At 57.0% G+C, this 20,931-nt stretch overlaps 1 pseudogene; it reads right to left on the minus strand.

Annotated features, from left to right (window-relative positions):
* Nucleotides 1-9,175: 9,175 nt before the first annotated feature.
* LOC125149313 (sec1 family domain-containing protein 1-like) lies at nucleotides 9,176-20,631 on the minus strand (annotated as a pseudogene).
* Between the last annotated feature and the right edge of the window lie 300 nt (nucleotides 20,632-20,931).

The raw sequence follows: 20,931 nt of genomic DNA on the forward strand, positions 1-20,931 counted from the left end.
GAGGAAGCCAGAGGGGTGACGTTGCATGTAAATCAGCCAGCAGCCTGCACTGGGGCTGGGCAAGGAGCTCGCCCAGTGGCAGCCACTCCCACCCAACCTCTGGGGCCCCCAGGAGGAACAAAGGGGCCTTTGTCTTCCCTGAGCCCAGACACAGCGGGAGAGCGCGGGAGCCCCATGCTGGGGCCATCTGGACAAGGACAAAGGGGGAACACGTGCCTGACCAGTGGGGGCCCACCTTCCCTTCACAAAGGGCCTAGACTTTACATCACTCACAGGATCTCCAGGGACATGTCTCAGAAAGGCCTGGAAGAAAACAACCTTACACCTGTCTCCCTGGACTGAATGCGCCACCTGGCTGGGCTAGAAGTTGACTTGTGAAATAAATTCTCAAGTCACCCTGCAAATAGAACTATTACAGACCAGTGTGTATTTGGAGGTTAAAATTATTCCATTTTAAATGTAATCCCCTGTTGATGCTACTAATGAAAAACTGATTAAAGACTTAATTATAAGAAATGAAACAACAAATATTTAGAAAAAATTCAGGAGGCCCACAGTTAGGTATCTGTGTCAGTGTGTGCAGGAAGAAATTAAGTGCAGAGATGAAGCGGGGGAAAGGAACAACTATAATAATGTGCACCATAATTTATATCACTTGTCTTGGTATTCCTTCACTTTTTCTTGTTTACGGTTTTAATTCGGTACTGAATTATAACGGAGAGCAAAGTGCCCGAGTCCTAAGTTAATTAACCGCCTGGTGAATGGTCATGAAGTGAACACACCTAGACAACCAGCACCGGATCACGACACAGCTCAGCAGCCCCCCGGCCTGCCGTCACCGCCCATCCTTCCACCCCAAGTGAAAAGTGGACAGTCCTTGACATTTGCTGGCCTTCACTCCTTGACATTAGCCCCTCCGATGACCTTCACCCTCACCCCACCTCCTACGATCTTGCCATCCTGAATAATCTCTCCACCTCTGGCGTCTTGTTGGCCACTACTCCACTCGGGACCCTTCGCTCCACATGATGCAGTGCCCTCAGTCCAGAGCCTCCGGCCATGTGGTCCACATGAGAACATCAGGGCGACCGTGTTCTCACCGTCCACATTCCCCTGTGCCCGCACTGCCCAGTCACCTTGGATCCAGCGCTCATCCAACAGCATCAGCTCCCCTGCACCCCCCCGCCGCCCGCCTCCACGCCGTCACCAGGCAAAACAGAACTTGATTTAAACCAACGCCCCACTTGGGGCGCCTGGGTGGCGCAGTCGGTTAAGCGTCCGACTTCAGCCAGGTCACGATCTCGCGGTCTGTGAGTTCGAGCCCCGTGTCGGGCTCTGGGCTGATGGCGCGGAGCCTGGAGCCTGTTTCCGATTCTGTGTCTCCCTCTCTCTCTGCCCCTCCCCCGTTCATGCTCTGTCTCTCTCTGTCCCAAAATTAAAAAAAAAAAAGTTGAAAAAAAAAAAATTTTAAACCAACGCCCCACTGAACGTGCACCTGCCCCAGAGCCAAGCGTGGCTGCAGGAGAAGCGCGCTCTGTGCTCACTGGTCTCGTCGTAAAATCAAGTCTTTGGGTCTCAAATTGCGCCACTGCACTGCTCTGGCAAAGTGCATTTCCATCCTCAAAAATCATGCTTTCACTTTGCCTTCTGTCCTCAAGCTCACCTTCTCTTCCCATTCTCAGCTGATTACCTGGCCTCATATTTCATGCAGCAAACAGTTTGTCCGCAGCTTCTCCCCTCCACCGAGCTCCAACTTACCCACCTGTGCACCCATGCCCTCCACCTGCTCTCCCTGCAATGGTTGCTGTGTGCTTCCGCTCGCAGCGCCCATACCCTCACTCATACGTGGGGCCTCACCTGTCCTGATCCTCCCAAACCCTCCTCCAGTAACCCTCCCCTCCACTGCACTGGTGTCAGCTTCTCCCTCTCTTCTGGATCTGTCCTACGAGTGGACGAACACACCTCCTTACCCGCCATCTTAAAAATGCTAACACTCTCCTGGATGTCTCCTCTCTCTCCAGCTCCCACCCTACTTCCCACGGCTTTCCGGAAAGCTGTCGATGGTGACTGTCTCTGTATCCTCACCTCCCTCTCCGGCCAAGTGCCTAATCCCCATGCCACTGCTGAAACCGCTCTTGTCAAGGCCACCAGGGACCCCTATGTTACCAAACCAACGGTTTCCTAGTCGCCAGCCTACTGCGTTTAACAGAGTCCCACTCAGCTGGCCAGTCTCCTGAACATGTCTGTCACCTGGCTTCCCCGCTAACTCACCACCCATGCTCTACCTACCCCTCAGGCTCAGTCTTCACTCGCTCCTAATCCTTTGTTGATTTCTCAGTGTCAACGTGCTCCAAGAACTCGGTCCTAGATCTCTTGACTTTCCTTTCCACACACCTGGAAATACCCGGTTTCAGGCAGTGAACATCACCCATATCCCAGCGGCCCCTGCACTTGTTTGGTTTCAGTCCTAACCTCAGTCCAGAGTTTCCTGATGACACAGGGCCTCCTCAATGTCACACCACAATTTCCAGGAGGAAACTCCATACTGAATCACACCTGTCCCGATTGGAAAGTGCCCCTTCTTATTAGCAGGTTCCCATGAAAATATCGCCTATTAAGTATTTTAGTATCGCTCCTGACATCCCGAACCTAACACGGCCAACACCAAACTCTACCCTCCACACAGGTCCTCTTCCAGCCTGCATCTCAGCAAAACGACGCCACCCCCAAGTTGCCTGAATTCAGAATTCTGCTCACTCCCAGGCTTTCTCCTACCTTGCTCTCCCTGCTGCCACCCCCACATCCCACCCAGTCCTGCTCAATCTACTCCCAAAATACGCACTTCCGGATGCTTCCAGCATCCATTTCTCCCCGTCTCCCTTGCTACCCCATTCCCATCACTGCCACCTGCTGCCTGGACTGCAGCACCACCTCCAGGATCGCTCCCAGTGCACTGACCGTCCAAATCTCAATCTCTCATTGCAGCTTGATCACAACAGCTCTGCCGTCCTCTGAACTCATTCTGCCCCCCCCCCCCCCGCTCACTTCCAGGCACAATGGCTGCGACTGAAAGGCTTCGTTTTGCTTGAGAAAGTCTGAACAATTCTGCACATTGCCCTAAGAATCACTTGGTTGGTTGTTGTCACTGTCCCTGAAACCTGGGGCAGTGTTTCTCTGCGAAGCCTCATACAACGACGGGAGGGCACGCCCTGGGCTGATAGGTGTGGGTCCCACCGCAGGCCAGGACTCGCCCTCCCCTCCATTCCGGACATTCCCCCTTCAACACGTATCTCGATCCTCCTTCCTTGTCCTCCGGTCCAGGACCAAACTGCGGATGCCCGGCACCTCCGTTTGCTTCTCTCCCGTGTCTCTTCGTTCTCAAGCCATCCACGTCCCGATGCCGCTTGGTGTCCCTGGCCTGTGCTCACGTGACATCACCGGCCAGGCGGTTTTGCCCTCTCCCCTCTTCCCCCGCCTGCGGCGCCTGCCCGGCCGGTGACCCCCACTCCGCCACCCTCTCTCCTTGGGCGCAAGGCGCCAGGGCTTTCCCACACCCGAACTGGCCACCGGCCTGACCAGGCCCCCTTTTGGAGCGCAGCCCTAGGACCTGCTGTCCCCCCCATGGCCCCTCCCCGTCACCCCGGGCTCGCTTCCCCCGGTGCCTTCCCGCCTGGGGCTGGACGGGCCGTGGAGTGGGCCTTCAAAGCGTCCTCGCTCAGAGCCGCACGTCTCCCCTCGCGTCCCGTATCAGCTGTATGATGCCATCTGTCCGAGCTGCACGTCACAGCTCCGTGTCACCCTGTCCATGTGCTTCCTCAGAGCCCTGCAGCCCACCTCACGTCCCGGGTCCCGCGTCCGACGGTCCATTGTATCCACACATCAATGTCCCTGAGCCGCATGTCAGAGGGTCACCACTGTTACCTTCTCAGGTTGCACATCACATCCAGAGTCACACGTCTGTGGCCACCATCTAGGGGAGATGCAGGGCGCACATCCTCTGTCCCCGCCGACCGCGTCCACAGCCCCAGGGGCTCCTCCCCCCGAGCCCCACGCCCTCCTGAGTCCCGGGCTCCACTGGAGCATGGGCAGCGCGGGCTGGAGGCCGCACGAGCCCTAGCCGGGCCGTGCCCGCAGGCACGGGATGCAGGGCCCCCAGGGAGCCCCTGGCCACCCACCAGCCCACGCGTGACGGCCTGGCCTTTTCCCTGCAGACCCTGGCCCTGGAGTGTCGCAGAGAGACCAGCTGGGGCCTTGTTGGGACGCGCGGTGGGGACCTCGGCCTTGCTGGACGGGACTCCCACGGGCCCTGGGCTCGGGCAACAGCTGTGGGGAGCCTGAGGCGGGGCAGGGTGGGCCCAGGCAGTGCGAGCTCCTGGACCGCGCCGATGTGCACGGTGGACCACACTGAGTCCACGACGTGAGCGCCTGCTTGAGGGCGCCCCTCCCTGGGAATCCTCGTGACCCAGCGACCACTGGTGTCCCAGACCCCAGTTCACCATGGGGCTGAGCCATGACCTGCACGCAGTCCCTTCTGTACAGGTTTCTCCCATGGGGGTCTCAGCCAGGGGTCCAGGCAGCCTGGGGGACAAGCAGCTCTGCTGTGTCCTCATCAGGGGATCAGGCCGGGGTCTCAGCTTCTCTGTGAGCTCCTGCTTTCCCAGGACAGGAGCTCAGCCAGCCAGGAGAGAGGGTGCGAAAAGGGACTATTCTTAACTAGCACAGCAGCCACCTTCAGGGAGCAGCTGGCATTCTATAAACCAATACAAAGATGAAGCCATAAAATGGGCAGGGAAAACTGTCCACGGATCTAACTTTTTGAAGTCCTGGATTCTGTTCAGTCAGATGAGTCGGTAAATCTCCTACTTTCTCTAGGCCTGTCTGCCCTGGGTTTTCTGTCTCTCGCACCCGGAGGGGCCTGGCATGATACGCTCCAAAGTCCTCCAGGCACTGCCTCTACGTCTCCCTGTGTCTCTTACCCACAGCCCCCTGCCTGGGCCAGCTCACAGTCCAGAGGACAGCACGCTGCGGGGAACAGCCCGAAGATCTGTGGCTTGAGGAGCACTGCCAGGTTGACCACATGTCCTCACAGAGAGATGCCCGGCACTCAGCGGCTCTTGGAATCGGTCCCGAGCCGAGCTCAAACCATCTTGCTTAGTGTGCAAAAGGAGGAGCGGGCCGGGCAGGTTCCCGCTAAAACGTGCTGGGGAGAAATCGTTTCTCTGCAAGAGACGCATCCTTCTTAATGCAAAAAGCATGAGTTAGAGGGAACTGGGCCCAGGGCCTTGCCGTCCCGAGGTGGCGGTGGGGGAGGGGAGGGGAGCCTGGGTCACAGGCCATCCAGGTGTGGAGAAGTTTCCAGAGCAAACGGTCACTCTGGCAGAGGAGCTGCCTGGGAGGACTGGTCGAGGCTCTCCAGACACCGGGACAACACACACGCCAGACTCCATCAGAGCCATCGATACTCCTTCCCGATACCCGTAACTCCCCTGGGGAAGCAGGGCCACCTGTCGTGAACTCGGCGTTTCTCCCAGCTTTTACCCTGAAACCGAACAGATGCGTCCGTCCTCTTCCGGCCCCAGCCGCGCTTCTCCGAAAGGCACGGTGCCACGTACTGCAGCTCCAGGAGCACAGCCAGGCTGAGCCTGTTTTCCAACGGGTGGATCTGTCCACCGCGCAAACAGGTGGCTGGCGTCCAGGCCTGAGGCTGGCTCAGACCTACACACCTAGTCCGGTCAGGGATGAGTGGGGCCAGGGAACGAGGCGCCACCGTGTCCGACGCTCCTGTCATGACGCGGCTGCCCTCCTGAAGTCCTAGCGTGGGTGGCACTTCTGTAGGAGGCGCACGTGGCTTCCCGTCGACACGGCAGCAGTCACTCACACCCTCTGTTCTTTTCCCTAACACAGTAACTGAAGAACCGCTAAGAGCTCGCTGCCCTGCTGGGCAGCGGTCTGTGCAACGGAGAGGCTCTGTGACTATGGCCCAACGTCTCCCTGGCCCTGTGACAGCAGCACGTGAGGAAGCTTTTCTCACCTAAGGAGCAGGAAGGTGATACCACCGGGGCAGGGAGTATCCATCAGACTAGTTTTCCCCGTAGCATCTACATTAGATTTCACTGTCCATCCAAGCAGCTGTTCAGTGAATGTTAGTAGCACGTACCGTGTACCAGGCCCTGGGCTAGCTGGGTACGGTCCGTGATCAGAATGTGGCCCCACAGAGAGTCATGGACATAGACCGAATAGTCAGAACTGGTTTCAGGTGACAGGGTCACAGCAACACAATTCCAGGGGCGCCTGGGTGGTCAGTCGGGTAAGCGTCTGCCTTTGGCTCAGGTGATGATCTCACGGTTCGTGGCTTCGAGCCCTGCCTCGGGCTCCGTGCTGACAGCTAGGAGTCTGGACCCTGCTTCGGATTCTGTGTCTTCCTCTCTCTCTGTCCCTCCCCTGCTCATACTCTCTCTCTCAAAAATAAATAAACATTAAAGAAAAAAAAAAAAGAAACAGAACTCCAAATGCCGGAGGTCAAGGGATTTGTTGGTCAAGGCCCACGAGGACGGGTGCTGAGCTGGCTGTTCTCTGGGCGCCCCTCATGTTCCACTCGTCATCCTTCCTGCCCTGATCTGTCCAGGGAGGCCGGTCCCAAGTCTGCCTGAACGCAGTTCCTCACCTTCTGGATGGCTCAGCCAGCTGAGGGAGTCTGAGGAGACTGGAGGACAGGAGGAGAAGGAAGTTGGGGCATTTCTCCTGCCTCTGTCCTGCTGGCCTGTGGCTCTGGCAGAGGCTGCGGTTCTCGAAGGTCACAGATCTGCCTGCCACCGCTCTCCCGGGGCTACACCGCTCCCTGGCCGCCAGAAACCTTGCTCTTCCCCTGTCACGCAGACAGGACCAGGATAAAGACTCCCGGCTCTCACGAGGCCCAGGGCTGCTCTGGCAGTACGCAGGTCCCCTTCACTTGCCTGCACCCCTGACAACTCTGGACTCTTCGGTTATCCGTGTCGGGTTGCCATCCGGTCCCTCCCGGATCCCACCTGAGTCAGGTGTGCCATCACACTACAGGAGGCAGAGAGGAGTGAGCTTCGGGAGCAGCAGACAGACACCAGACAACTGAACATCCTCCCGTCCCCTCACTCCTGGCTCCAGCTCCGTTCTCTCCCATGATGGGCCAGCCTCTCCGGGTGGTGGGAAACATGGGGGTCCACAGACCCTGAGCTTCATGCCATCGGGCCACGGCCACTACAGAAATACACGCCGTGTGTGTTCCCCCTTGGAAAATATCAAGGAAGTGCTCCGACTGCTTTGGTCCATCTTGAACCCCAACAGGTATGGGGTAGGTGCTTCTTGGGGGTCACTGAATGCTCGTCAATGTTAACGTGTGAGTCAGACTGACACTATCGCTTCCCCGATGTCCTCTCACCGTTCCGGAGAATGAGCCAGAGACTGCTGACCCTCTGGCTCCAATTCTTTCTTCATTAAACCCAAGAGCAATGTACCAAGCAGGCGGAATCACTTAAATGAGTAACTGGAAACACACCTGGGTGTCGAGTTTCTAGATCGTCACCCCAGATCTGGGCCCAGGTGTCTGGCTGTGTCTGGGCCCTTTCAGGGACCGCCACTCCACGAACAGGCTCAGGTGTCTGGCTGCACAAATAATGATGCTTGTTCAGGAAAATGAGACGAATGCCTGAATGCTGGGAACACGTGACTGCATTCCCGGGGCTGTATCTTTGGGACGATCCTGTCTTTATCTGACATTCAGGTGGACAAATGTTCCTAGAACTGAAAGGCAAGTGAGAGGCGACTGTGCAGGAAAATCACTCACAGGGACAGAAGCTTGGTCCTCCCGCACAGTCGGGACTGACGTACGTGTGCAGCTCTGAGGACTGCGCGTTCACAAATGGCTCAGCCAGACGACACTGCTCGGCAAGACGGGCCGCGTGACCCAGTCCTTTCAGACAGTGACTTGCCCGCAGGCGGTCTGAGTCAGGTGCGCACAGACTAGCGGCGTGTGGCTGGCAGGATCCCCGTGGGTTGGGGACGGAGCATCCCGCCTGCCCCACGGCGAGAGTCACCCGCTGGGACCAGAGACCGCGAGAGGGAAAGGCTGTCTGAGGGAACAGCGTGTTGGATTTACACGGCAGAGGAAGGACGGTTGACACACGGGTCCCAGAAAGTGCATCACGTGACTGTCACATGACAAATAACAAGAGCGATGACTGTTGAAGAGAGCGAAGCAGCGCTGGCGCCATTTAAGATGTCATCAGGCATCTCGCGGGCTCGTCAGCCTGCTGTGGCGCAAACGTTTTAAGAGGCGATTTCCATCTCCCTTCCAGCGGGAGCTGCTGTCTTTTTGTTTGCGGACTGAGATTTGTATCAGCCAATGACTCACCGATCTCACGGACCCAAACTCTAGCTTGTCTGAAGGCACCGGTCTGATCTCTTCCTAACATCGTGGGCGAGCACCTGCACGCGGCTGGCGTCGTGGTCTCAGGTCCGCCTTCTTCATCTCGGATTATCTAGTGATACGCGGAGAGGGCCCTCGGGGCTTGGAAACATCCCCTGGTCCATCCTGTGGGCTGGAGCAATTAAGCCCCCGGGTTTAGAGGAACACTTTCTTCCAGAATGAAGACTACAATTCCCAGCCTCCCTCGCAGGAAGGTTGTGTCACAAGACAGTTTCCACCAATGACATGAGGAAGGAAGTGACTCGCGGTGCCTCTGTTTATGCCCCTGAAGCCCGCCCTTCCTTCCTCTGCCCTCCCCCGACGGTCATGGGTGAGCGTGAGCCATCTCGGGTCACGAGGAGCGGGAGGCTCTGCCAGGGCTGGGACAGCAGAGCTTGGGGACGGGCTGTGCTGGTCCAATTTCCAGACACATAACTACGAGCAGACTCAGAGAATGGAAGTCCCCCGCCCCCCACATCCAGGGTGTGCTCGGCACTGGGCAGTGGCAGCAGAGGGGGGCCAGGTGAGGCCCGTGGCCAACCCTCATCTCCAGTCCTCCGACTATTCTGTGCACACCCGACCCGTCACAGAAACTGCCTCCTGCCTGATCAGCAAAGTCACCATGTGAGATAGTGACTGGTGGCCGGGGTCACATGAGGTCGCGTCACCTTGGGCGAGGAGCACCCAGCCCCACTGTGACACCCTCGCTCCTGGACCCGAGGCTCAACTTTCCCACCCCTAACAGGGGAAGGCAATCTCTGGGCTGGGGAAGAGAAATCTGAAAGAAAGAGGAGACGAGAGGAGGGTCTGAGAGGCCCTCCCCAGCACCCTCCCCCACACCAGCTCTGAAAGGCAGAATGGCAGACACCCCCCTCACCCCAAAATCCAAGGCCCGAACACAGGGGACTTGGGTTGGCTTCCCACCTGGGATTCTGGGAGCAGTGGCTTCAGGGGACCGCGCACAGCCAGAGCGAAGGCAGGGGGAGAAGAGCTGGCAGATGGGGCTTCAGGGTAGAGAGGACCCAGGAGAGACCCTCTGGGTTTGCACATCCCGATAAGCGGGGGGGGGGGGGGGGAACAGTGTGGCACCCTGAGTCCCACAGAAGGGATGGGGCACCAGGGACACGTGCTGGGTCAGGGGACGTGAGGTCAGGCACACTGACCATGAGGACCAGACCCCGACTGGGGACGTGCGTGGTCAGCAGACGTTGGCACAGGACGTGACGACTGAGGGTCCCACCCTGACCCCATGTCAACCTGCCGCCTAGAGGCACCTGAGAGAGGACAGAGAAAGCCCTGTGTTGTCTAGAAGAGGAATCTCACACCCTGACGGACGCCATTCACCCGGAACTGAATCTGTCTTTTTCTGCCATTAGGCAGAGTGAAGGCTCTGGAGGAAAACTATAGTTCTAAAGGAATCCAGTTATTTCACACACCTGAGTTGACTGCCTGGCATTCTGCCTCTACACTTACGAGCACACTTCTTTGGGGAAAATAGTTACTTCCAGCCTCACAAACACCAAATTTGCACTAAGGCCCAGGAGGATCAGCATCAATTTTTCTTCTTAACCAGGAAGCAGGGTTTGCCCAGGGCCGAGGAGGCTGGTGTGGGTGTGACCCCATCTGGAGTCTGGAGGGTGGGTTTAGAGGGACCTTCAGTGATGTCAGGGTGGGCAGAAAGGCTGCTCCGCCAAGGACTGGGAGTAGCAGGGTGGGGATGGGAGGCGCAGGACAGATGGAGGGAAGAGGACGGAGAGAAACGGAGGACAGACAGCCGGGCTGGCGGACACAGCACTGGGTTGGGGAAATCCCGGGGGCGGGGCTGACCCTTTCCTCAGCACCGCCCCCCTGCCCCGTTGTGGGAGCAGCCGCCTCCCCCCACTCTGGGAGGATAGAAGCTGGCACAGAACTTCCTCATCAGACGCCGGCTCCTTCGGTCGTTCACGGGAGTGTCACCAGTCACGTGCTGAGATCCTGGCAGTGTCTGCTCAGGGCTGATGAGTGGTGACCGGAGCTGACAAGGTCCCTCCCGCCTGGGAATCAGACCACATGCAACAAAACACGTAACAAAGCGATGATTTCAGACAGCGGAAGAGGCTACGACGGAAATGAAGGCCGTGAGTAAAGGGGAGAGTAAAGCGGGAGGCCACCTTCAGAGCGTCCGAGAAGTGCTCCGTGCGGGGACTTCGGGTGCCAAGACGGAAAGGAGGAGCATCAGAAGGAACATTCTAGGCAGAAGGAAGGCAGACGCGACGTTCCGCCAGACGCGAAAGAGACCAACCAGAAGAACCTGAGCGCGCGCGCGCGGCATGGATGGTGGAAGAGGCAGGCTCGGCCCCACCGGGTCGGGCGCAGAGGGCAGTGGGCCAGGTCAGGCGCACCTCGTGGGTCCTGGCGCACAGTCTGGACGCCCTCCTCGCAGCAGGGGAAACAGCAGGCGCACACCCACGGTCATCCAGAAGCTGCTCCACCACCTACTGGCGCGTTCCCTATCCTGCTCGCTCGTCTTTCTCTGGAAAACGCCTTCCTCTCGGAGACCAGTCGCTCCTCTTGGGGCGCCCACATGCCTTACGGAGTATTTCAAGCTCCGGGGGAGACCCGGGGGTTCGCAGGAAGTTCCCGGGATACCTGTCCAGCCCGATGGAGGAACGCCAACCAGATGGCAGCTCGGAAGGGGACACGGGCTTGCGGGGCCCTGCGGGAGCCTGTGAGGAGCTGCAGGGCTCCACCTGGTCATCCGAGCCCCCGTCCCCACGGCCCGGGTCTGTGCCCACCAGGCAGCGTCCAGGCCTGAACACTGACACCGTGGGGCTTCTGACTGGGACAAAGGGTGCCACTTTTCTGAACTCAAGGGTTACTGGATACCGAGTGTGGGCCATCAGGGAAATGCTGAGAGGACCCCGGGGGTGGCCGGGCCTGCCGTCAGCATCAGTAACCCTTCTTCAAGGGTTCTGAATAAGGGTTCTTCAAGGGTTCTTCCGCAGGCGTATCGATCTGGGGACGTCCCGGTACAGAATGCCAACCGCCTCTCCCAGTGTGCGGGCCACTCTCCCTTCCTCTTCAGTGTGCACGGGCCATGGGATCAATGTCCATACAACGAGCTAGGAGGACAAGCACTGTGCCCTTAAAGAGAAGGGGCACTTCTGGACTCCGCTTAGGCTGTGCAATGCTGGGCTTAGTGTGCAATGTTCCCACACTAGCAACGAGAGAAGGCCAGGTCACCTACAAAGTCGTGGCTTTGAGTCCAACAGAGAGCAGAGGATGCAGGGAGAGCAGCTGACCTGACACAAAGGAGGAAGGTGCTTCCCAGAACACATGGGGATGGACCACTGACTGGTCCGGGTCACAGTGAGAGCAACGCAGGGCTTTCACAGCGCAGGTAAGAACATTTCTTCTAGACTGTTCCATGGATTTCTAAAGCTCAGTGTGGGCTGGCTGGCCTGTGAGCATAGAGTTCGAGAGGCCACAGCCACGTGGTGAGCGTGCCACCGCCTGTCGCTGCCCCGTGGACCCTGCTGTGAACCCAAGAGAAAGGTCAGGAGACTGGAGGACGCCACCCTCTGTGGTGCTGGCCCGAGAGAGGGGCACACTTGCCACTGTGGGAAAGGAATGAAGCCCTTCCAGGCCCTTCTCCCCGGCTCAACCCATGTAGCAAAACCCTCACACTTCGCGGGGAGCCCAGCCAAACCTGCCACCTGCATGACATACGTGGAGAGAGACCCTTTGTGGCCAAGGGCAGGGGTCAGAGAAGCAGAGAAACACCCTCCTGGGGAAGAGCTGTAAAATCACCCTGGGCCCCGACCACAAGAGATACCTTCTGCCGGCAGACGGCAGGAAACCCCCACGCAAGACACATCAAAATGACAAGGAAGTGTGGGGCACCCAGGTGGCTCAGCCAGTTGAGCGTCTGACTTCAGCTCAGGTCATGATCGTGCAGTTTGTGAGTTCGAGCCCCGCGTTGGGCTCTGTGCTGACAAACAGCTCAGAGCCTGGAGCCTGCTTCCGACTCTGTGTCTCCCTCTCTCTGCCCCTTCCCAGCTCATGCTCTGTCTCTGTCTCTCAAAAATGAATAAATGTTAAAAAAAATTTTTTTCCGTGACGCGGCAGCGTGTGGCTGGCACTGAGGGGCCAGGATCACCGGGAAAGCCTCGGTGGAGACCTAGTGACACAGAGCCTACCTGATCCTGACACTACCCAGGACAGCAGAGAAGCCCCATCCCCCATCGAGAGGTCAGCCGGCACTGAGTACAAGTCACAGCAGAGGACCCGGGAGAGGGGCCAGTGTGCAAAGAGACCCTGCCTGAGGCACAGGCCCACAGGTATGGCCTAACGCTGAGGCTGGAGCACAGACACTGAGAGAAATCCCTAGCACCTTCATCCCCACCAGAGGCACAAGGTAGCACTAGAAGAACCTGATGGCTGTGGCACACTGACGGGAACCACGAAACAGCAACATCCAATTCAGCTGAACTCCTGCTAGATTCATTCGCCCTTCCCGCCCCCCACCCCCAGCCGCCAAGAGAGGCCCTCGCTAAACAAGAGGCGTGCACATTTCCAGGTGTGAATATTATTCTGTTTCCGTTGCCCATTCCCATGGCCAACCTTCAACTAAAAAGTACAAGACACAAGAAAAGACCAGGGGGAAAGCCCACGGTAAAGAGACAGAGCAATCGATACAACCAGACTCGATGTGACCCAGATGTTGGAAAGCTGTCAGTGAATTTAGAACAACTCTGATCATCACATTAAAGCTTCTAGCCGAAAATATGGAGAATACGAAGGAACAAATTTCTAGCGAGACGGAGACTATAATGCTCATGTGGGAGAAAATGCATCATAGTAACACACGTGAGCATCCTTTTCAGACTTGGCTCTGAACTCGGCTCACAGCCAAGAACACGGCAGGTCGCTATGAACCGGCCAGTAACCAACCATTCAGCTCAAAAAGGGAAACCGAGGAACTGAACACATCTTTGACCCAGGCTGGCGTTCAGCAAACCGTGAACTAGAGTAAAAGCTTTCCTGCCGTTTGGCTTGTACCGTGCTACAGAACACCGAGGGCCGAGGACTTCTGAATTATGAACGGAGCAGACAGAAAACATGGCACAGAGAAGAAGCGCAGACTTCAGGCCCCCATCTCTCGTACAAATACTGGCTCTGCCCCTTCCAGCCACGGGAGTTGGACACGTGATTTCAACCTTCTGACCTCATTTCCTTCATCTGCAAAACAGACACAACCACAGTACTTGTCTCGGCGGGATGTTGCGCGGATTAAGGTCGCAAGCGGACACGGTGTTTGGCACACAATAGATGCCTGAGATACGGGGACTGTGATTGTTCAGCAGGGACTGCCCCGTCTGTCTCCCTTTGTTTCGGTTCTAATGTCAGTCACCTTAGATGTTTACAAATAGCCAGGCGCCAGCAGAGAAATCCTGCGGAGGAGCAACATCTCCTGAAGGAAAAAAAGAAATCTGCAAAGCAGAAGAGTCAGACAATTGTACAAATGACCACAGAGATAGCTAACGTTTCAGGCTCAGTGCTGACTCCATATGTATACACCTCGTCCCTCGTCCTCTGTATGACACGCCCTCTTTAAACCCCCAAGTTCACAGACGAGGAGACGGAGCTAAGAGAGACGGAGTGACGTCACCCAGGCCACACCGCGGGGGCAGCACGGGCCCCCCACTGGCCGGCTGACTCCAGACTCTGCACAGCTCTCTGCGAAGCCACGGCCCCTCCCAGGGACAGGAGCACAAGGTCATCTCGGAGCAGAGCCCAGGGAGGTGCAGGGGGAAGGACACAGAGCACGTGGTGGGGCCGAAACGTGTGAAGACGTTCCAGCGATGGGCTAGAAGAGAGGACGACAGAGGAGAAGCGGCCGCTGGTGCTGACAGTGATAAACAACACCTGAGTGGGGACCCGTCTGTGTGTGTCACCCTCCTCTGAGAGAAAGAATTCCTGGATAAGACAAACGTAAAACGTCAGGATTAAAAGTGCATGTGAGGAGAGGCCGCCTCTGACATTTCTCAGGAAACCTGCTTCATGAGCCGACCCTGTCGAGAGGTCATGGGGTTCCACCCACACCCCGTGGATGAGTGCCTGTCACTGTCTGATCCTCTCAAATGCCGTAGTTTACATGCAGTGACTACTCTCGGGCCGATTCCGTGTCCGATGGGCCCGGTACAGGGAGCTCCGAGCAAGCCTGCCAGAATACGGGGGGCAGAGCTGAACTGGTTTCGTTTCTCAACATTTGCCACACTCGACGTGCTCGGCAGGAATCCCTCGCTGAGGAAAGCAGCCTCCAACCCTGTGTGGCGTCCCCGAGGACACATCCAGGGCCCTGCGTCCCCACAGCGCACTGAGTGCTCAGAGCTGAGCTGGGCTCGGGATGTGAGCGTGTTATTCTGATGGGCAGTGACCGGGTATCAGGCATGATAATCAGACCTGCCAGGGGACCGTCTCTGCAGCTGGCGTCCTGCCGCTCGTGCTGGGTGGGGCCAAACGTTAATGCACTTGAATAAACACTGGACAAAGCCATTCATCCTTCACGAGTGCTGAGGGCAGAGCACGGACAGTCACCCGGAGATGGAGACGTGCATGGACTCATGACTGTAAGGGCAGAGAATCTTCAGACCCTCCAGCAGACCAAGTTGTGCCGGGAATCTCCCGACCACTTCACAGAGACCCCACCCCAGGGTGCTCCCTCCAGCGTCTCACACCCAGCCCCCCACCCCACCTGTCCTGTTGCAGACTGTGTTGGCGTAGACAGTGGGCCATCCCAGCCAGTACTGTGGGGGGCCCTCCTGGGAGTTCCCAGCAAGGAGCCCTGGAGAGGCAGGTGCAGGTGGAGGAGGCAGAGAGCGGAGTGAGGCCAAGTAGGGGGCGGACTATGCTCCCAAGTTAGGCCATTGACACCATTCTCCACCACTGGGCCGTCTACACTGGTCTCTCCAGAGAGGTGCCGGGAACCCCTGCGAACATGAGCAAGTCTGCACCTGGGGAAGCGGGGTTAACTCCGAGAATGTTCCCGTATTCATCATCTTTCTGTGGACACTTTCGCAGGACTCCCAGGCTGCTGAGACAGAGAGGTTGCCCAGGAGCACTGACTGCCGAGAGCACCTGGCCCAGGTGAGAAAGGGGCTCCTCGGGCAGGTGACCAGTGGCCCTGATCTGGGAGGAGGAGAGACACCTGAGAGAGAAACAGCCATAGCGACGGTGGCCTTCCCCCATCCCGGCTCACGTGCGGTGTGTTCGGACTTGGGGAATGCTACACGCTTGGCTTTATCTGTCCCAAGAGCCCAGCGAGGGACTCGGCGTGTACGTCACTGCCCAGGTGGCTCTGACTTAGGAAATCTTTTGGCCCCAAGTTGCTGCTTCCTCCGTCTCCTGAAGACTGTGAATATCTGGTGGTCAAACCCTTGGGTCAAGGAGAAACCAACTCCAAAGCTGTCGCGAGAACCAACGAAGGGAAGAGGTGGTGTCCCACAGCAAAGCGGGGAGGAAATGAATGACAGACGCCCAACTGCAGATGTGCAGTCACAGTCAATGTGCCGCTGCTGTTTCACTGTGGACGGACCTTGAGCACAGGTCCCCAAGGAGGGACGCACCTGCCCCCAGGCGTCCCCAGTGACAGCTCCTTAGAATGCAGCTCTGACTCTGGTCATACTTGGCCAGGGTGTGGCCTGCACTGTTGTACATGTGACACAGAATGCAACTCCCCACACTGGGAGATCCCCATGTTAAATCACAGATGAATCAAGACATCGCCGTGCCCGCAGGTGTCCTGGGGATAAGGAGGAATCAAAGATCAAACCTTCTGCGTCAGGTGGAGAAAGTAATTTTGACACGTCACCGCATGCTGTTAGGAGGACTCATTAAAGCTGAATCAGAATCCAAAGGTCACTGCCAGGAGGACTACAGAACACCTCCTGGAGAAGGGGGCGTGCACAGGGTGACCCCGCCCCCGGAGCTGTAGCTGACCAGCTGAGTGGGAGGGGATCCGGGTCCAGGGAGGAGATGACAGCCTTACCTGGGAGCTCCTCCCTGTGGTGACACTCCAGCCACTTTTTCTTGTCCAAATTGTGACAGCTGTGAAGTTTTATGAGAGCATTAAGATGTTCACTGCAGTCATATAAAATGTGTTTGCCTGGTTTCCCCTTTCTGGGGTCAACAAGATTCTGGCATTCGGTGTAGTTGCCTTCTCCCAACACAGAAGCACTTGCCTCTTGGAACAGACTTTTGTTCTCTGGAGCTGAGCTGCCACTGCCACATAGTATTTGGGGTCCAGCACCTACAGTCCTGCCTCAGGGCCTCATTCATCCCTGCCTAGAGAAGCCTAGATTTCGCTGTTTGTCCTCTAGCTGCCCTTCCCCCCACCACCCAGCTGTCCCCTGTCTTCATGACTCGGGACAAGAGGCCCTTCACCTGGGTGGCAATAATGCCCCAGGGGGCGGGAGCCAAAGCCTCTGTCTACGTTATCGGGGTTGAGGTTTCATGCGACATCACTTGAAGCTTTCTGTTTCGCCCCACATCGGCTTCGGAAGCTGCCTGCTGGGCCTCCACAGGGCAGGGAAGCAACAGCACTTGGACCTCTGGGAGTTTCTGCATCATGGTCTGATTGCATGTACAAGAGATCTATCCAGAGTAGCTTTGCTCCGTGTTTTTTCTTCACATTCAAAACATATGCCCAGTGTTCTTGCCTTCATATGTTTTCAGACAGCAGTGGCAACGTCTGAATGCAGATCAGGAAGTCTGTTTTCCAAGGAGTTTGGCAAAGAACCAACGGCTGACATAGCCCAGATGGATTCTCAGAAAGCACACTCATGGCTGCTTCATTGTCCCCTCCAGGCCCATAAGGCTTTTAAGTCATTTGACCTCATTTCCTGTGCTCTGTAAGATTCTGCTTCTCACTAAACTGATTCCACAACTTCTGCCAATGGACTTCCTTTGTGTTGCTGCCAGAATTCATCAACTCGAGTTAAATCGCAAGACTTCTTGTTTTTTCTCCCTGGTCTAGCACCGGCTGGAAAAGTTTCCGCTCCTAAAGATTCTTCCAGATTAACTCTGTTTATGCGGAAATCCAGTCCATCATGCACCAGGGCTGGTGTAAAGGAGCTGTCAAATCTGTGTCCCCATCAAGAGGGCGGAGCAAGGCCTTGGGAGGCTGAACAGGCCGGCTCCAGTTGTGTCCCTGCAAGGACACCGTTCCATGGATGTCTCACACACAGCCCGAGGTCCTCATCTAGATTCCCTGAGACCTTTTCTGCTGCCGTTCCCCTCCACACCCCTTGTAGGAACAGGACCCAGTGTGACAAAAAAGTAGAAGAGGCTGTCAGCAATAGCATCCGTAACAGTTTCCATTTCTGTGTCTGCAATAATTGTGACTGTTAATTACACGATAGAAACATCTCCTTCTTTTGATTACACAATGCAAGTAAGAAAATTGAGATATGCATCAGAAACGCTGGTTACTTGTGTCACAGCACAAGCTGCTACTTCTGCATGGGCAGCGCCTTCCAGTGTACTTATTGAGGCAGCAGAAATAAAATATAAATAATATGACTCACTGAATTGACTTCAAACATCTAGATTACTGCTTTATCATAAAGGCTACAACTCAGGAAGAGACAGATGAGAGAGCTGCACAGGGCAAGGGAAGCAGACAGGGCCCGGGGCTTCCCCGCCTGATCCCGGCACACCACACTCCCCAGATCTCCACGTGTTCATCAACTCAGAAGCTCCCACCCACCTCTACCTCTTTCCTCCCACACAGAATTGTTCATCTCCCTGAAGCTGCACTCCCACACCGCCCCTCCCCTGCGGCCCCGCCTGCTCTCCTGGATCCCCGTCAGCACTGAAACACGCAACCACGCGCCAGGCCTTTGCACGCTGAACACCCGCTTCTCCGCCACACTCACCCCCGAACCGCGGGCTACGGCTTGTTCCCACACACTCAGAATCTTCCAGGGACACAGGAGCCGCAGGACCATGTTCTCATGGATCATCTGAGTGCTTTTCCCTCCCCCTGGCTCCTGTCACTCTGGGGTCACCCCCACCCCACCCAGGTGGGCTGCGTTCGGGGGCTCAAGGGGCATCACCAGTGGTGGAGCCCGTCCACGTGCCCATCCCCTCCCAACAGACCCCACGTGTTTAGGAGCACACCACATGGGACCCAGATAGAGGGAACTTTCTCCGTCCTTCATCCGAAATCAAACTATAATAACTGGCATCGCGTATCTCTCTCTACGAAACTACCTGGGATGACGTGGGTGTGTCCCTATCCTGTCCCTCTGCAGTATCGGCTGCATGTTTGGATGTGCACCTGACCTGCCCATGGGGGGTGGCCCCCGTGGAGAAGAGGTCTCTGTGATGAGAACTGTCGCGCCCCACCTGGGGTCTCCTCGTGGCCCGCGGCATCTGGCTGGTGGGTGTGTGGGACCCTCGGGTCTGTGGGAGAGGAGGTGGGGCCAGGGGCTCGCGGTCCTGTCCTTCCAGCACGCGCCTAGGGAGATGTGGACCCGGCCCCACAGGGACGTGCAGCAGGGGCTTCCCTGAGCGTGTTGTGGGGGCCGCCACCTCCTGGTCTCCTGGGACAGTGGAGAGGGAGCCTGGGGAGGGTGAGCCTCAGAGGACGACGCGGGTTTGAACCACGGAGCTCCTGTACGCTTAGCCATGGGAGCACATGTGCCAAACAGTCATTTGTAAAAACAAGTGTCATAAACAGAATGAAAGATATAACACAGGGCTGTTGATGTGTGTTTAAAATATATGCCCACAAAACAGCAAGGGACATTTTGCAAGAATAGTTTCAAATAAAAAGATAAGCATAAAACACACTTCAGGGATTTCCTAAGAATAAAATCTTAGGAGTCTCAAATTCAATAAAAATAAAAAGGATACTATTAAACTCAGCTTTACGATTTCCTAAGGGCAAGAGGGAATGAGCAGTGAAGAGTGGAATAGGGGCTGGGGGGATGTGCCTGCAGGCAGCTGCTGCGCATGTGCTGAGACAGCAGTGTGATTCCCCCGCCCCTTTCCCTGAGGTCAAGCGAAGGAGATGCCAGGACAGAAACTGGGAGACCCTCTGAGGTGGTCCTCACATCACAGGTGCCATCCCCAGGGAAGGACTGTGGGCCCCACCCTCTGGCCTGGCCCCGCCTCCTGACCCAACTCCTCCCATGATGCATGGCCCAACTCTCTGCTCCAGCCAAGCCAACGGGCCTGCCCCCACCCTTCTCCTCTATTACCACCCGCCCTCCATTATGTAGTCAGGAAACTCTCCTCACCCCCGCCCACCAACCAGGCCTGCCCTCTGACCCGACTCCACCCACCAGCATGACCCCACCTTGCTGTCTGGCCCTGGCCTCTGATCCACCGGCCCTTCTCTGGCATGACCTCCCTACAGCAGTCCCTATAAGCTGCCCCGCCCCTTCCAACCTAACTCCGCCCATGGCAAGGCTCCACCCACCGACAGAGCACAGCCCCTCCTATCTGGCGCCACCCTCTGACCCGACCCAATCCTTATCCAGCCGAGACTCTCTACTCCAGCAACACCCCCGAGCCTGGCCCCACCCACCTCGCAGGCTCTACTCCCTGTCTGGCCCCACCTTCCTACCCTACTGCACACTCTGGTTTGCCCCAAGGCTTTGCCCTACCCCCAACTCTCTTCCTCCTGCCTGCCCTGCCCTCAGCCTGGCCTGGCTGACCCACCTGACCCCACCCCTCTGGTTCAGCCCCGCCCCCGGATGCTCCGCCCCTTGGTCACTCACAGGGTGAACAGGGGAACCCAACTCCTGCCAGTTGCCCATCAGAGAGTTTTTAAATGGAATCCTTGTGGGATGAAATGATTGATACAAAGGGAATTAACCTATTCACGGGTAAGCACAAACATCTGGGGATAATTCACTCGGAGACTTTCTGTCCATGCACGAAAACATAAGGCAAACTAAAGTGTGTACACGGACGAGACCACGGAAATTTCAGACACTCTGAAATTCACCGCGTGTGCAGATGACTGCTGTTCAGGATGAGCGCCGCCTGGGTTGTCTTCGCGGGTCTGCGGGGCCGGTGAGACACGTCAACGTGCATTTCACCACGACGGGGACATTCAGGGGCCATTCTCACCAAGACATGTGCCCAGGGACGAAGGGGCCAGCAGGCACAGCCAACTTCTCAGAGCTGCACAAGGAACGCATATCGACGGCACCGCAGAGGAGAGCAGGCGAGGCAGGGGGTCCGAGAAGCAGCCCGCCCACAGTTCCACCATCGGAGACCCCTCACCCATAGCAATCAACGCCGCATCTCTTAATTTCACTTTGTCTTAGAAAAAGGCACACATTCGGAAACTGCAACGGGACAGAGGGTCAGCACGGCCCTCGCTCAAGGAGGACACGCAAATTCGTGACGCGTTCCATATGCTTACGTCACGGAGACGAAAAGCCCAGAGGAGGGCATACGCTCAAGAAGCCCGGAACAACGCCGTCTGGTGACAGCCG

This window comes from Prionailurus viverrinus, chromosome D3 (genome assembly GCF_022837055.1).
Source record: "Prionailurus viverrinus isolate Anna chromosome D3, UM_Priviv_1.0, whole genome shotgun sequence".
Taxonomy (NCBI): Eukaryota; Metazoa; Chordata; class Mammalia; order Carnivora; family Felidae; genus Prionailurus; species Prionailurus viverrinus.